This window comes from Pyrgilauda ruficollis, unplaced genomic scaffold, assembly GCF_017590135.1.
Source record: "Pyrgilauda ruficollis isolate IOZ18807 unplaced genomic scaffold, ASM1759013v1 scaffold188, whole genome shotgun sequence".
Taxonomy (NCBI): Eukaryota; Metazoa; Chordata; class Aves; order Passeriformes; family Passeridae; genus Pyrgilauda; species Pyrgilauda ruficollis.
The window spans coordinates 374,204-380,203 of NW_024517873.1; positions in this window are offsets into that span (position 1 = coordinate 374,204).

Sequence of the window (6,000 nt, forward strand, 5' to 3'; positions counted from 1 at the left end):
CTTGTGGCCTTGTTAGAAAGATGGCATTAAAAGAAGGGGCTTAATTTCCTTTTTATTTTTCAGGAAAAAGATTGTTGTCTTTATCTTACATTTTTCTTCCCGGTTAAACCAAACCCAAAGCCCAGCTATACTGTTACTCAGAAATGTGTAGTGAAACTTCTTCAGGGAGCTCCTGGGGAAAGACCTCAAGTTGGCCCATTGGAGGTTTAGATTGGATGAAGATTTTCTGCAGCTTGTGCCAGGATTGTCAGGCGCTGGCACAGGTTGCCCAGGGAAGTGGGGAGTCAGCATCCCTGGAAGTGTTCCAAAAACACATGGCTGTGGCACGGGGGTTATGGGCTGGTGGTGGTGCTGCCAGCTTGATGGTTGTACTTGATTGCTTTAGAGGGTTTTCCCAACCTAACAACTGTGATTCCATGAGAAGGGACCATCAGTGCAGGTCAGGCTCCCTGGTTCCTTGGGTGAGGCTGGGGCAGGACAGACAGCCCAGGTAAAACCCTGGGGGAGGTTCTGGAAGAGGTGTTTTCCAGAAATGCTTCTGACACCACGTCCTTTTGGTTGAAGGATCACATCTAACCCTGCTGGCTGTGCACAGACTGTGTTCCAGTCTTAGTTCTTTCTTCACCAAAACAAACTTTTAGTTTTGGTAAGCTGAAATCTGTCCTGCTGCGTTTCAGCAGGTATCTCCTGTCCTTTAGTCACAGAAATAATCCCTCTGAGAGCTGGGCTAATTGTTGTACCTTTGAGACATTGCCTCTGATTTTTCTCTTAAAGACTTACTGAGAAAAGTGATGTAAAGTAAGAGATATAGATAGTGTTTTATGTATGATGTCATGGAGCATGTGGCAATGCTGCCTCAGCTCAGGATCTCTTCCAACTTGGGAGTTTTTAGATTTGCAGGGTTTTTTTTCTATGATGGGAATTTCTCAGTTCAGCACTGTTCACCATATGGAATTATTTGTTGAACTAAATTTGTAAAGAGCAGAAGTGAGAATTTCTGTTCCTACCATTATATCAGTGGATTGTTGAATGTGCAGCATCTGGTGTATTCAGGAATGCTTCATCAGGATTCAGACCTTTCCTGGATTTTCCTTTGCATGGAGCTGGAACACCTTCTCCATTTTTTGTTCCTACCAGAGCTCATCCCATGTGGTTCACTTTGCTCATGTTCATTTTGACCACTATAGTATTTTCCATGTTTTTCTTCTATGAAAAAATGTGAGGGAAAAAATACATTAAATTCCAAAAGGTTTAATAACAGACATGGCCATGTGGAGTTCTAGCCCCTCAGAAATGTTTTTTTTAAAAGCAAACCACAAAACTTAGTATAAACCCATTAACACCCAGACAGGGACTCTGGTTTTTGCAGAATTCCTGACAGACTCCCTGCCTTTTGACTCTTCCCCCTCCTTGCTCTGCTCTTGTGGTATCCTGCTTCCAAATTTCACCCCCTTCATTTCCAGAACAGTGAAAAGAGGGAGGGAGGGGGAGAAAAAAGGTGTTAAACTGATATGTCAGAGAGAGAGGTCTGAACCCTTTTCTCTGTATTTCCTGTCCTTAAAAAAAAGGGAAGAATATGACTGTAAGAGGTGTCCTGGGTCATGCTGCCGGCACACTTGCTCCGGATTCTGTCCCAGCAATGGCAGGGAGCAGCTATTTAAGGAAAGCCTGGCTGCCACCCCCTCCCCCTTCATTCCCCTTGTGCTTCCCCAGCTCAGTGTCAGAGGAGCCCTAGATACCTCCTCTTCTTTAGAATCCTGGTTTTTGAAACTGCCTTTTTTTTCCCTAAACTGTCCTCTGCTTCATCCTGTACTGACAGCAGGAAGAGGAAGTGGAGCATTTGGGAGTGGTTTAACACGTGTGTTACTTGTGCAGCTGAATGAAGGTGAATAAATCACAATGTTTCGCTCTTTGCACTGTGACACGCTTCTTTTTTTGTCTTTAAGTGTTTATGTGTAGAAACAGTGATGAGCAAAATGAGACTCTGAATCTAGTTTGTCAGAACATGACTTGTACTAACACCTCATTAGCAAATAATGTTTAATTGCATCAAAATTAATTTAAACCAAATTTGGCACAGTTAAAATACAGATTTTCTTTATTTGAATTTTAAGTGTGGTTTATAATGTTCTGAAGGTTGACCTTTCCAGAATGAATTGACTTCTTCCTGCAGGGCGGGAGCTCCATGCTTACAAAGGAGCATGTGCTCAAACTAGAGCTTACAAAGAACTGAGTTTAATAAAAATAAGTTTGAGGCTTCCTGTGTTCTCAGCGTAGGGATCAGAGGAGCTGTTAAACCTACTTTAACAAACCTGTTAAACCTCCTGTTTGAATGTGTTGGAACAGATTCTGCCCCAAGAGAAGGCTCATAGAGGAGAGGAGAGCAGAGCAGGAGTGGTTTGTCTTGGGAGCAGAGTTGGGGCAGTGTGAGCAGTGCTGAGCTGCTTCCTGCCATGGGCTCCAGCTCTGCTGTCATGGGAGGAGGAGGCACTGGCAGGACTCCAAGGCTGTCTTGCAGCCTGTGAACAGCTGTGGTAAGTAGCTTGTGCTTCTCAGTCCTGGCACAGAGAGGTTTGGTCTTGGTCTGACCAGACTTGCAGAATTTGTGATTAAACACTTTTGTGACCATGTATCCTGCTTTACCTTTCTGTCCCAGCTTGTTCCTTCTGCTTTTCATCTTTCAAGAGACACAGAGTGCATATAGGTTTGTACGTGTGTGTACACACACATGTAATACCTGTGTGTAATAAAACGTGTAGACTGTATACATTTAGAGTAGGTGCACATACCTGTGTTACTGTCTCTGCTGTATAGGTGCTATATATAGCATATGTGGATGGCACATCTGCACTGTCCCACATCCTGCACAGTGCAGAGGTGTATGTCCTTGAAAAAACAAGATTACGTGAAGCTTTCTAAGGCATTGGTTTCAGCTCCACAGTGATGTGAGGAGCGAGCTGTGGAGGTTTAAGAAAATTAATGCCCATCTTAGAAAGAATTTAACATCCACATTTTTCTAACACTGGAAAACTGCCCTGTGTGTATGTTGTGTCTCAGTGCTTTTCAGCAGTGGTCCTGTACTGTACCATACCACTGCTGCTCAGGGAGCACCTCCCATTCCCTTCTCCTTGTGAGATACAGTGCTGTCACTCCCTGGGAGTTGGTGACTTCAGAAATCAGTGATTTTCTTTTAAACCACCTTTACTCTGTATTTTCCCCCTTTCAGTTTTTACTATATTCCATGGGTCTTAATGTCTTAATCTTTTCTTACTGCAGGAATGGAGGAAGGAAGACAGTTCAGCTGCAAGAAGGACTGTGGTTGTAGAGATGGCAGTGGCTGAGCTGCGCACGCCACGGCACACGGCACGACAGCCTGGGCTGCATGGCCAGGGCCCCCTGTCCCCATCACTGGATTCCCGGAGGGACATCAGGGCTGCTCATGCTTTTTCACATAAAACATAGCAAAGCTTTGTTCCAGTGTGTTCAGAGCTGCTTTTCTGAACAACACAAAGTTCAGGTTTGAGTTTTGACTCACTGAGATGTCTGTGCCTTGTTTAGTCACTCAGGTAGCTCATAAAGACTTGCACCAGGTGTTTTATTCCAGGGCAGTGGTACCTCCAACACTGTAATAGTTTCTGGAAACATTCTGGCTGCCCTGATTTGCATCTTCTCTTACTTACACACAATGAAGCTCAAAGGCAGAACAAGAGCTGTAAGATGGAAACTGGTTGAGAAGCTTTGTGCCTCTGTTCTGATCATGGTGCTCTGTGCTCAGCTGGGCACGTGAGAGCCTCATGTCCTGTTGGACTGCTGGGGGCCTTGAAGAGTGAATATTTGCAATGGAATATTTGCCCTGATTTTGGTCTTTCCATGTTCATATGGCAAATCTTGATGTCATAGAAGAACATCTCTAACGTCCACTCCATGGAATTGGATGTCCAGCTTCTTTGTCATTATCCATTCTGGGTTTGGGTGAGGGAATAATGAGAGCTGATTGTATCCAAGAAGGAATAAAACAAGAAAAGGACAGACTTGTTGAATTGGTGAGATAAAGGCAGCCTGGTGTAATTTGTGGAACGTGACAGGAGGGACCCCTGTTGGGAGCATTGGGGTCAGCACGGGATAGGGAATTGATTGACAGGAACTGTGTTAGCCCTTTGCTCAGTGAGGACGGTGAACAGCAGTGAGTCCTAACAGAAGGTTTGCTTAATTTGCTGCACAAAAAAAAAGAGGGAAAGAGGTGTGATGTCCTAATGTGAACAAGGATGAAGTGATTTTGCTCAGAAATACTTTGGCATTTGATGCTACAGCTGGGAGGCAGTGGGGCCTGTGGGGCAGTGCTGCTGACTGAGATGTCAGCTGGGCACTGCCCATCTGCTGTTCCTTATTGGAGGTGGAGGAGGAATTCCTTGGAATGGGTGCATTTTCATCCTGTGTGAAAGCTTAATAGGTTATTAAAATAATGTTATATGGTACAGCTTCATAAATGTTTTTGTATTAGAAGATTTTAGATATTGAGGTCCTAGAAAAGCCCCCATAATCATAATAATAATCATCATCATCACATCAAATGTCTTTGAAGATGTAAATAAGGCTCTGAAGGTGAGCTCTGGATATGTTTGAGGTGCTGGTGTTCTTCGTGTCCAGCATCTTACACCAACCCTCCACCGTCATCTTACTTGTGCTGATAAAACTGTTGGTAGGCATTTCTTTAATTAAAAGAAAGCTAACTCTTGCCAGTGGTTCCTTTAAATCTGGATCAGTTCTTGGATCTGGTTCCCCTGTAGTCCCCATTCCAGCCATGCTAAGGGGGCAGTTAAAGGGTTGGGATCAGGGTGTGTAATACGGCACTTCTATCAAAAAGTGCACTGGATTGTGCTTGGGGTCAGCTGGGGGCTCAAGAAAACGGTAGGAATGAATTATTCTGAAAAGGCAGCTAGACTAGAGTGTGGACTGTGGATGTGAAGGACAGTCCTTGGAGTTACTTCTTAGTCAAAACTGTTGGTATGATCATCAGTCCATGTACCTGGCAAAAGCCATAAAACCTGCACTGGCAAAAATCTAACCCGAGGTATTAAAATGACAGTAAATGGAGCAGTGGAGGTGAGAAACTAAAGGTACTTTTCAAAGGTCAGGAAGGAAAGAGCTATTTGAAACTGTGAAGTGGGAAGGAAGCAGCTCTGTGTTCAGCCGAAGGGACAGTGTGGCATGTTGCTTACAGAAGGTTGGGCCATGGAGGTGCAAGGACCTGCAAGGTAATGGCCATGCTAAAACTAGGAGAGATGTGATCTTGAACAGAAGAGTTCTGGTAGGAAGTGCATTAACTTGTCCCTCCTGGCAGTGTCTCGTGTGGAAAATTGCACGTCACAAACAAATGTGTATTAGGAGTGTGTGGCGTGGGCTGGTACAGCCCTGTTAAACTGATCCCTGTGCTGCACCATGTGTTTCCATAGACAGGACACTTACCCCTGCAAGGTGCTGAAGTAGGGAATGAAGGCTGTGGCAACTTCTTCCAAAGGGCTCTGAACTGAGGATGCTCCATGCCACCATGGCATGGTCAAAAAACGACTCTAAAGCCATATGCTTCAAATTCTGAATAACAGAATTTAAAGATACAGAGCTAAATGAAAATGTTCAATTACATTTTGTCACAGAAGAATTAATTTGTTACGTTACTTTGAGAATAGTAAGTAAATAGATTTTTAAAATTCAGTAACTCCCATTTACGTGGACTTTTGTAATGCATTTCATATGGTGTTGCATACCACTAAATAAACTTTGGTAGTTACAAATACAGGAAATTTAGGGTTGGAGTTGGTTTAAAGAAGGAAGGCAGCCTGGGAGGGTTAGCAGAAGGTTTTCAGCTGGTGGGATATTAGCGATTTCCCAGATCTTTGGGGTGCATTTTCAGCATTTACCTGTGTTGAAGTATCATGTATGTGCTATGTCATTCTCTGCTGGAAATTGTGGAGAGGTGCTGTAGCTCTTCCCTGTCCTCCC